This window comes from Serinus canaria, chromosome 1 (assembly GCF_022539315.1).
Source record: "Serinus canaria isolate serCan28SL12 chromosome 1, serCan2020, whole genome shotgun sequence".
In the NCBI taxonomy this organism is placed as follows: domain Eukaryota; kingdom Metazoa; phylum Chordata; class Aves; order Passeriformes; family Fringillidae; genus Serinus; species Serinus canaria.
This window is the reverse complement of record NC_066313.1, coordinates 37,635,786-37,648,300: the sequence shown is the minus strand read 5'-3', so window position 1 is coordinate 37,648,300 and position 12,515 is coordinate 37,635,786.

Genomic DNA, 12,515 nt, shown 5'->3' with positions numbered 1-12,515 from the left:
AAAACAGTAATAGCAACCACCACATTTTATTATTGCATTTTCTAGCTTAAAAAGAGATGAAACAAAAAGCCAGGCTGCTGTGTAGGAGATAGGAGACCTGAAATGAGAGTGCTGGACCAGGATTACAAACACAGTGTTACTCTGGGCTTCTTGGGACAGGTGACCTAATTGCAAATTTTTGAAAGCAGCCTCCAGTTTTCAAATATTGGCAAGAGATAAAAACAGTCTGGCTCCTAGACATTTGTATAACCCCTTTTCAGCTGAGCAGCCCTGTACTCAGAATGCCTGAAAATTGTCTAAAATATGTCTAAATCATGTGCACATTAAAAAGATTTTAAAAATATCAGATGGACACCCCTGAAAATATGTGCATTGCTTTTGTGCATCATCCCTTTCCCAGGAGTAAAAAGAATGACAACGCTTTACAAGAAGACATTCCACAAAGTTCACTGATGGTAGAAAACAGATTTCTACACTGAAGGACTGTTCATAGAAGTGCAACTTAATTATAGTTTCTAAAGGGCTTACTGTCAGCAAGCAGTTTTGTCTGTCATTGTCTCCCCACCAGCCAGACTATGTCGCATCATGGAAGGAGACGTGAGCAAGAACTAGTAAAGCAGCAGAATTCATCTCAATCCCTCTCGCAGTCTCTGGGGTATCAAGGTACATGAGACGTGCCTGGTATGCGCAAGAGTCTAGCAGTATCTGAAAGATCCTTGTGTATGCAAGCAGCAGCCTGATACTTTCTAATTTGGCAGAGTTTCTTTTAAGGAGGTGTAAGATAGCGACTGGCCTTTCAGAACAGGTGTGACAAAAGGTGCATGAGATGCTTGGTAGATACAAGGAAGAGTAAACTCTAGGTAAAAAGGAAACCATGAATACAAAATTGGGTGGAGAAAAGTTTAATATGGAAGATCTGGATAGGATAACGGAAAGAAGAGAAGTAGATACTATTGCTCTAAAAGCATATTGCCCAAAAAGTCACTATTCTAGTTATAATCCAGCTGTCCTGGATGTCACATAAAGACAAAAACCCTGTATCCCAGAGGGGGTACATTCTACAAGATGATAACTCATTGCAAGTGTATCACAAGCAGAAGGGAATCAAGTAGCTGCTGTCATTTTGGTTGCTCACTTTGCATTGTTGTGGTGCTTTAATGGGGGGGCTTGGAAAGCTCACTCTTGTACAAATATTTTGTATGTTTTGTGATGGTGTTTTCAACACCATCAAAAAATAAATAGAATTCTGATTCTTGTTTAAATTGAATTAAATTTTCCCATCCCATCTTAATTTTTAATCTCTCTCACAGCAAGGAGGTAGAAATCTTAGAAGAAATGCTTGTCCTTGTCTCATTTGGATTTAACAAAATTGAGAATATAAATAACAACTGTGGCACAAATTTTCTTAAAAGGTTTGAAGATTGAGTTTATTTGTTCTCAAGTTGCAGCTGATGTTGGAAGATATTTGCTCCATTTTCCAGCAGGCTAAAATCTTACATGATAGCAAAGAGACTGTCCATTAGCATTCTGAATGGATCTGAGGAGACTGACATGATGGTATTGGAGGTCACCCCAATGGTCACTCCAAGCAACAATAAGAGACATTGGAGGTGATGGAGTTGCAAAAGCTGACAAAACAGAATGCAATCTAGAAAACTGATGAAATCAGGACAGCAGTAATGATCAGGGGTGTTAAAGCACCTGATAGGTCACAGACCACAAAACAGGACTGTGCTCTTTGATGCAGGCAGGAAGAAGTCATTAGAAATGTCAGCAATGTCACAGAAATGTCAGAAATGTCACCGTTAGTTGTGTGAAATACTGTACAATGGAAGTGGAAAAGAGAAAATTCACATGACAGAAAAAGGCAACATATTCAAGCTGTCTGGAGGTGAGTGGAGAGAAAATGGTGACCTGTTTGAGTACAAACCAAGGATCAGTGATCCATGGTAGATGCAAGTTAAATGGGGACACATCCATAGAGGTAATGAGGACAAAACTCACATAAAAACATGTTAAGTGAAAGGTTCTTGGTAGAGAAAGGCACACAGAACAACCCCTTAGATTGTAGGGCACAGATGTCTTGTCCTACAGTATATTTTCTATAGGTTCAGGCATGCTGGTGCACAGAAAATAACATGTGTAATGTGTGATTTATGTAAAACATTAGTACCTATGGAACTCCAAAACTTAATTGAAAACACTGCAATATAAGTTTGCATATGTGATAGTGAAACTGGTCACATCTATCCTAATATTTTATTTAACTCAAGTTAAAAATAAATAAAATAGAAGCAGTTTTCTGTCAGCCCCAGCTCTAAATACTTGGACACATTTCCTCTAGTTATTGTTCACAGTTGCCATTTGTTCTGGTCATGAGAATTATGGTGTACTAATAGAAAGAAGGCAATGATAGGAGCAGAAGAGGAAGAAAATGAAGGACACTCCACCAGCTGGGAGACTGAGTAAGTGCGTAGAATCTCCTGGAGTCTGCTGCTGTGCAATTAACCAACTCTGACTAAGTTTCACTTAAGCAAAATGGGATAAGAAAAGATGGATCCAAAGTCTGGGGTATGTATCTCCTTTCCTGTCAAATGACTTTGTATGCCCCTTTCAGATGAAGCTATAATCCATTATAAAAAATACACCCTGAAAGACATTTTGAAAATTACTTTTGAAAAGATCTATATTTCTTCACCACAAAATGCAGCATTTCTTTCATTCACAGGAAAACTATCAAATAAATTGCATATATATGTGCTCCTCTGTATCACTATTTCGAATTGGCTGTTCTTAAGTAGAAGTTGTTTAAGAGCTCAGCTTGCTCAGAAAGATGGCCTTATTTTGATGGCATGCAGAGTAGCTGGCACTGATTTAGAAAATCACACTGTAATGACAAGTAGCACTTTTAACCTGATTATAGCAGCATGTGTTCTAGATTAGGTTTATCTTAACAGCAATTTATGTATAAATGTTTTTGTCTTACTGCAATATAGGATTTCTAGGATCCTACAACAAAGACGGTTGCTATCCAAAAACTATATAATCCATGTAAAAGGCAGTAAAAACCAAATAAATATGGATGGATGGATGGATGGATGGATGGATGGATGGATGGATGGATGGATGGATGGATGGATGGACAGATAGATAGATAGAGATAGATAGATAGATAGATAGATAGATAGATAGATAGATAGATAGATAGATAGATAGATAGATAGATAGATAGACAGACATACACAGGAGTTGTAAGAATATACAGCAAGCATGATGAAGGGAAACTTTAACAAAGCAGCTTTAGCAGTATAGGGAAGATGCTTTGTGTGGAGAGGTATGATGCAGAGGAACAAAATGCTCTGTAGATTTTTACAGGTAGTTTCTCCCAAATACAAAGGAAAGCACACTAAATAGTCACAAAAGGCTTAGCTGTAATTAATGAATCAACATTGTGATCAGTGACAGTAGATATCAGCCAGAGGTAGGAGTCAAAAATTTAATAGGAAAAGAAAAGACTGACTATAAATTTTTTTTAAGGTAGAGACAGCAAGAGTGAGCAACCATCAAGGGAACTGAAAGAGACATGATAGCTTCAAGACACAAACCACAGCAATTACTTTTATGGGAAGAGAATTCAGCATCGGCATGGCTGAGGCAAGGTCATATCTCTCAGTCAGAAAAAGCATCCCACTGTAATTAATGCACAAGAGCAGGAAGACAGTTTCAGTCATATGCTTGAAGGCCATGGGGGAAAAAATCTGAAATATGCTGCCATATCCCAGGTGGAAAAACTTACACATCTGACTTGAGGCCAACGCCCAAGTTACACACTGACTGATAGGCTACATTGTCCTGAGGTGCCAAAACAACAGATGGAGCAGAAGAACTCTGGGACAAAATTAAAAGCTCTCTTTTGACCACACAAAACTTGGGGTTAGATATCCATAAGGAGTGTCAAAAAGATAGGTGGATCTGCTAGCTTTGACATGTGGATAGGCCCAAGATAGGTTGACCATCCTGCACAGAGACCAGATAATAATGCTGACAGATGCCCAGATACTAAAAGCATAAGAGGAAAAACTGAAATTGAGATCAGAGTATTTGTTGAAGAAGACGGCAGAATCATAAAACTGAAGTTAGATATGCTTTTGATTTTTTCTATGAATGAAATTCATTTAACACTGAAACATGTTTAAAAGTCCCCCAGTGAAGAGAGGCTAGACCTCTTGTTATCTCTCAGGATGGAGATACTGGTTAAAACACTAAGTTTCAAAATAAGTAACCAAATAGCAATGAATTGACAAAGAAACCTCTCCTTGGAAACAGATTCAAATCAAACTGTTACAGCCTACATAAATATAGCATACAGTAAAGTTCTTAGCCACTGCAGGCTGTAAAGCACATTTTCTTGCTATCTGAATCTTGAACTATGATCAGGAGCTGACAGAGCAGAAGCTGACATTTAAGCCCCTAACATTTTGTTTTCCTCATGGCTCTTTTTTTTTTTCATGTGTTGATTTTGCTTATATTCTCAAATGAAATTGTTACTTTCCTTAATTTGTTTTTTTTTTTTTTAATTTGAGTTTTCTTTGAAAAGAAATCTTAGCTGACTGAGAATTATACTGCAGATTCCTATGCATTTTTTAACCTCCAGACCTGTTATTTTCATACTACTTTGGAGGTTTCTGAATTTTTAAAGTGTAAAACTACATGAATTTCAATAGTCCCTTTAAGGTATTTAGACACCTTTCTCATTATTGATGATGAGCTTAAATCCTTTTTGGAGAGTGCACTCTATGGGTTTATCTCTCTCATTTATCCTGGATGTGAGTTTGTTGCTTTCACAGCTTCATAGGCAATAATGCAGCTGTGCAAGACATTTACCAATTGTTACTAATTTTTTTCTTTTCTTTTTTTAAACTGCTGTGCTGAAGGCTAGGGGGATTCAACACTCCTACCACTCAGAGAAATGAGAGCACTACATCAAGGGAAGACCAGTTTCCAGAATATTAGAGAAAGTCTATGTCATCAAGTCAGTTCAGTTGCTTATCTTGATTATTTGTTTTTATATCAAGACTTGGGATTTCCTTATATTTTTTCCCATATACAATGATAGTTAACAAAAAAAAAAAGCTATTCTTTTATTGCCCCTCTAAAAATTCCCTTAGGAAAAGAAAAACAACAAAGATTAAATTTATGGTCAAAATGAGGATGGTATGCAGAGAACTCTTGCTGACAGCAGGAACTTCAAAAAGGATTACCCACAGCTCAGATGAGTGCCTTAATCTCCAAGCTATAAAGGGAGCTCTTCTCACATTCCCTGGCTGGAGCACTCTCAATTTGCATAAACAGTTCAGTAACTAACAGGACAGCAGGAAAAAATTAGGCAGTGCAGAAACACCCACCAGGGTCTAATTACTGAAGTTCATTTCCTTCCTTTTTTCATTACTACATTTTAAGGCTTTCACTTCACTCTAAGAATGTATTTCACAAAAGATCTTAATTCTTGATTATTTGTGACTAACAACATTCTTCAAGCTTTTTAACTCCACCTAAAGGCTTAAAAGAAGTATGGACCATATTCAGAAGCATATTTAAACATTCAATCCCAAGATAGTCCTGTGTCACGCTGAAGCCAAAGGAACACAAAGGAACATGCACACAAATGTTTTTCTCAATTATCATGCAAAGAATGTTAAATCTGAATGTTTCTGAGAACAAAAGAGAATATGCCCTACCCCGATACTCCCATTTATCCTTACTGAAGTCAAAGAAAATAGAGATGCCAAATAGTAGAGGCTGGGACTTCTGTGGCTTCCTTAAACTGCTGCAGTATGGCATAAAATCTTATATGGTTCTTTCTAAATTGGTACAGAGAAGCATTCATACCAATCTTCACAGTCACATTTTGGCTCTGGTAACATTCCAGTTAATCATGTGCAATTCAAATCCCAATTTTTTAGGAATGCATGTTAAGATCAGTGAAGAGAGTCTCTAGACAGTCCTTTGAATCTAAGATGTGAATTTCTTTGTGAGGATGCTTTCCCCTCCCCTGTGACTGCAAAGGGGCTGAGGCTTCTTGGTTAAACTGAAGACTTTAATTCAGGCATTGCTGCATGGTGCCAATATTCAGATAGGAAAAGCCCTAAAAATAAAAATAAATAAATGAATAAGATAAACAGATAAATAGTCTTTTTACCATTAAAACAAATTAGATTTAGAAGTACATTTTTACCAAGGATCTTTTATAAAACTAATTGAGAGACCACAATGTTTTAGTCAAGGCTTGATTCTGTTCCTGAAGCCCTAAACACAAAAATCTTCAAATTACTCCAGTAGATACAGGATTGTGCCTCTAATGAGCCATATCTAGACTAACAAAGCATACAAAGGCAATTAATAGCAACTTATACCACTAGAAACTACAGATCTTCAGAGAAGCAAAAATGAAAAGAACACTTTTTCATGAAAGAATCTGTGATTGGACTCACTCTGCCAAATCCAGTTTTGTACAACTCTCCCTATAACCAATATAAAGTTTATAGTTAAGTCCACAGACTTCACACCTAGCGAAAATGCTTGTGTTAAAACCCATAATCCAGACTGAACTAATTGATTATCTTTACCAAGGCAAAGCAAGAATCTGCAAAGCTGCAAAGCCAAAGAAAAGACAGGTCAGCATGAGTCACTGGTATTTGCATAATCAATTTTTCCAGCACTAAATTTCTCTGAATTTTAGACAATAACAGTAGACTACCAAGTTGTGTTTTGTATCTACATGACTCAAAGTTGCACCAAGTTGCTGTGTTTCCTTTTGTTTTTCTTTTATTTTTTTTTTTTTAAATATATGAAATAGGACTATGGAAACAAAAAACATAGAAAAGTGATCACCAGAAATCTGGGGGTTGTAAACAGAAATTACTTATAAAGGCCAATTAAATCACATAATGCCATTTCTATTTCCCAGCAAGATGAGAGATGTTCTCTCACTGACACATTAGAAAGCAGATTTTTAGTTTTACTTCCAGTAAAGATTGCAATGCACCTGTATTTCAATAATTACAATTTGCTATAATATTTTATGCTTATTGTCCAGAGGTTCACTGGACAAAAAGACTCAGAATAAAAACCACCATTACTGTTTCAAATGCAGTAATCATAATTTGGTTTACATGTATTGACTGGCCTAATTTTCTCTCAGTTGGAAGCTTTCCCTTTTTTAGACACCCAGCAGAATTTCAGTAACAAAATTATCATGAATTATTGTGAATAGGCAATGGAAAAGAGCTTACAATTTCTGAGACCAGACAAAGTCACTAAACCAAAACATAACTGTTTTTCAAGATGCCTATTTTAATAGTGAAGATTTGGTTTCCATAGCAAAAAATAATTTCTGGGTACATCAAAGTGAACTGTCCTATTGATTTTGTTTAGTTCTGTTTGGCCTCTCTTTTGGAATGATTTATTTTTATAAAACAGGATCTCTGCCACGGAGTGTGACAGGTCATTGCCATCACCCTGTTCTCTGGACCCTGTCTTGAGGAATAAATATTTCAGGTCTCAGATTTTGTTACCTAGTCCAACTGAGTCATCAAGCCTCCAGGCACCATCAAAGGAAAGAAAGAGGCATGTCTGAGAGGGACTTATCAGGGTTGCTCTCTACAACCACTGTAAGGTGCTGGGAAGTATCCTCTAGAGAGGCATGACACACATCCTTTACTGTGGGAACGGTACAGACATCTCAGAAAAAATGTTTTGTGTTTAGCTAGCTAAAGGTAGGTATGACGAATCCCACCACAAAATTTTAAATTTCTATGTTTTCTGCTTGGTAAAAAACCAGGTATTACTATGATAAATATGATGAAGATAGTTCAGAGTCTGATACTACACTCTAGAAGTACACAGACTATAACCATCCCAAAACTTTGGAAGCTGAATAGGATCCCACCATAAAATTAGAACTGACTTCTATTTTAGGAGTCTGCAGGAGCTTTCACTGGAGGTCATTTCTTGAATTCACGCTTCTTCATAGTTCACAAATCCTTCAGACTTGCACAGGTAGCAGCAGGTAGGGCAGCAGCTATAATGTAATTTCTGACTTAAAACCATATTTATTGTAAAAACTTGAGGCCATAATAATGTTGTGTGCCTGACTTCTAAAGCAAACACATGTTCAAATATTCATAAATATTAGAGTTCATTCAAATGACTCTGCATAAAAGAAAAGGTACCCTTTTAGGCAAAATATTTTTCTGCCTCCATTTTCTCTAGAAAGATTACTTTGTTTTTCAGGGTTCACAATTCACTAAACTGAATTCATGTATTTCCTGTAACTCAAAGGAAATCCATGAGCAAGCCTGAGGAAATCAGTTGATTATCAGTTGTCACCATCAGAAAATAAAACTTGTAATAATATTTGGGGCAAAATTATAAAACTTATTATTAATTTTAGAATTATTAATAATATAATAATTAATTATAATAATAATTATAATAATATAATAATTACTAAATATATATTAATAATTATTAATGATAAATTATACTTAATAATAAATAGTTTTAACAATTAACAATATCAATTATTGTTTTAGTTATAAAAGACTCTATCAAGCCCTAGAAACAAGTTCTGTGGCATTTCCCTCTCATGAAGAACTTTCAGAGAGAGTTAACCAGTTCTCAGTCTTTAAATATTAACTCCCATCAGTACCATGAGCTAAGCTGCAGAACAGACATACATAAACCTTCTTGCACTTCCTTTTGGGACAGAAAATAATTGTATTGGAACACACAGGTCAGAAGAAAGGGAAAATATTCTGAATTTATCAATTCCTTGTAACCTTCCTTTCTCCCTGAAACAGAGGGAGTAAATACAAACAGGTATTTTCTGCCACATGTGTGTTTTGATAAGAAAAAGCTGTTATCTCAAAGATAGCATGTATAAAGTATAAAGCAGTTTCCAAGGAAACTATTTTGAAATAGTTCTCTTGCCAGAGATTCATTGTTTTTATTGGCATCCATCTTTCTCACATACACCCTCCTCCTTTAACAGGATGATAAAATCAAAATGTTTCCAGATTCAGGGTTTTGGCTTTGGCTATCACACCATCTTTAATGGCTGACTGCTCACAACAACCTACAGAAAATTGAATATCTACTCCAAATCCTTTCTTGAATATTACTCAACTGTCCTGATGCAAACATTTCAAACCTAAACATAAGTAACACTTTAAGTACTCATGGAAAACCCATCTCCTGACTGGGCACCAAGTCATTTAGAAATGCAAAACAATCTGAAGAAGGTATCCAGTTCTAGCTAGATTTTCTCTTGTTTCCAGTTGGTTAAAAATAAAAGGAAAAATAGAGGAAAGATTTATAACAGTAATAATGGATATACATTTCTGGTTAGGTAATGGCCAATTAGAGCTCTAATGACCTGAAGTTAAACAATGGCTTTCTACTTTTTCAGATCAGGTATAATCTGACTTGCAAAGTGCAGCAGTTAGAAAGCTGCTTGGAATCATTACATGGCTAAATGTACTTCGTGGCCATCCATGGAGAAAAAGCTCCAGAACTCAGCTCTGAAATTCAGACGCACCTGTGCTCAGCTAGGAAATTACTTCTATACAGAGGTTTATGTCAAATACATTCCTGAATGCTGCCAAGGCAAAGCTATTTCAATCACATGAGTAAACCCAGCTTTCAACCTAGCAGGCAATCCTAATCCTAATCCTAATCCTTACGTTCTACAGGATCTCTGTGATGCAATTCCATTCCGCATCTGAAAAGACCCCCTAACCTTGCAAGTAAAACACTTAAGCACATGCTTAACCTCATTGGCTGACTCATGCACTGCTTTCAGTGATGTAACCTTTGACAGAAACCAAGCAGATGGTTCTGACTTTTGTTGGATGGAGGCCTAGATGCTCTAGGAAGATGTTGGTGAAGTGTTTCACAACTATCTTTAAGCAATTTTTTGCTTTAATTTTAATTCAATATTTTTTTCTTTAACCAAGTGTTTCCTCATTCTGCATCTTTAGACTCCATCAGCATCTTTTCACTTTTATCCCCAGAAGTGAACTACTTTGTAAATTGTAGAGAAAAGTATATTAATTTTTTTGTCAGACTAATTCTTAGAATTATATGAAATTGTGCATTTAAAATTATTTTAGTTCTGTAAGGTAGTCGTATCCATAGATTGGCACAGGAGAGGGATAAATTGTATCATTCTGCATGGCCGTTATTCATCATTTCAAGGCAATTTTATTTGTGAATTTTACATGGCAGATTACTTCATCAAGTCATTAATGACAGAGTGCCATGCTATCAAGAGATGTCCACTGAAAAGCTGGGAATTTGATGCTTACACATTAATGAGAGAACTCTAATTACAGATACTGTTGAACAGTTTATCATCACGGCATCCTTTTATTTTCAAATGGAAAGTCGTATAATGTTGGGAAATAGATAAACAAAGATACTATGGATATGCTTGTGGTGCTATAGCCTCGGCTCATAGTCAAGCATCCACACAGATACTCACATATTCCCCCACCTCACCCCAGCAGGATGAGGGAAGAAAACAGAAAGAGCAGGAGCAAGACAAGAAGGTTCAGAAAACAAAGGAAAGATAATTTAACAGTTTCTATAACCAGCAAAACAGACTCAGACTTGGAGAACCTAATTTGTTAACAATGTAAATAATTTGGTACCAGTTTGGGTATTGTTGAATAGCAAAAAAGAAAAAACAAATACGTAGACACTTGGGAAACACTTTTCCTTCTTTCCGCGTTTTCCATTTTACTGCAGACACCTCTCCACCCACCTTACTGCTGTCACAAGTTATATTCAACAGCTTCAGCAAGGCAACAGGAGGTGCAGGTAGTCAGGGTCAAGACACAGCATTTTCTCTCTGTTGCTCTTTTTTTTTCCCCCCACAATTTCCACACACCAGCATGGGGCCTCTGAGTTGTAGTACAGCTGGGGAAGTATCTGCTCCAGTGTGGGCTTATGGATGGCTCCTTGTGGGGTGATCTTCATTCCATCACGAACATCCTTTTCATCCTCTCAGCTTGGTGTTCCTTCTGATATTTCTCACTGTTTCATTTTTTCCCTGCTTCCTCTGCCTGTACGGTATGCTCTGCTCTTTCACAAAGACATTTGCAGAGAGGGGCTTTCAGCTTTGTTGATGGGACCAGCTGTGTCCTTGCAGCAGTCCATTGCAGAGCCAGCTGGAGCTGTACATGTCTGGCATGAGGCAGCCCCTGGCCTTTTCCCACAGAGGCCACCTATGCAGTCCCTATTTGCCAAAGACTTTCCACATGAACCCAATTCAACATAATTTCTAGATTTCCTTGGCAAAGCTAACAAAGATCTCAGCCCCAGTGAAGTCAAAATAGTTTATGTGTCTGTGTGTACATCTTTGGCCCCAAGAGTGCTTCCAAAATCCTAGCTCAGGTCCGTGAGGGGTTCATGCTTCCTATCAGACAATTCTCTGGCAGAAATAAGGTACAATTGCACTCCCGTTTCCCCTCAAATGAAATCAGGTATGGGCCCCTAGCACCCTTCTAGAAATACCCACTTTGGATGATGTGGACCATACTACAGCTTTACATTTCATGTAGACACATTCCATGCAGCCTGGAGAGCAGCCTCAGAGCTCCTTTTCTGAACTTTACCAAAATCTGTATCCAGAAACCCTTCACATTTCGTTGTTGCTGATCTCTCTGGCAGCTCTTCTGTATTCAAAGAACACTATTTGGAGACTATCCCAACAAGCCAAAGCTCTGATTTCAAGTGAAAAGGAAAATAAACATTGCAAATTCTCAATGGAATGAAGGAGGGTTGAGGAAGGAGCAGTTTCTTGGCTCAACTTTTCTATGAGAACTGCAAAGAGCCAGAAAGTCTCCTGTAGCTTTATGCAGGTGCTGAAGCCTATCCATAAAGGTAGTCCACTTACAGATCAGTGTGTCTGCTTGGGTAAGGATTTATTCAATTTAACAGCCTACCCCAGTGGCATCTAAAAAGGGAAGTAAAATCTCTGCACCTAGGGTCTGGTATATAAGCTGGAGGAAAGATTGTGCAAAGCTCCCATATATTTGGACTTCAAGGGAACAGAATGAAACTCAGGTTCAATGTCATCATAGATTAAGAGAGGATGTTATGAAAGAAATCTGCTTTTTAATCAGTCTATTCTAATGAGTTGGAAGCATTTTTAAATTATCCCATAATTTATATGTTATTTGCTTAATGAAGTATTTCCTTATGAATTGCTAATGACTGTTGTCAGGAAGACATCTAAAATACAGACTCATCCTGATCTGACAGTATTTCTATATATTCTTACCTTAGTGAAAAGAGGCAGCCCTCCTCTTGCATCTCTAACCTCAAAACCAGGTAAATATATTGTAAAGTTTAGGTCGCTTTTGTTTTCAATAAATTAATGTTTGGAGAAAAAAGAAAAAAAAACGACATCCTAAACAACCTTAACAGATTTTAAAATATTATTTTCTAAA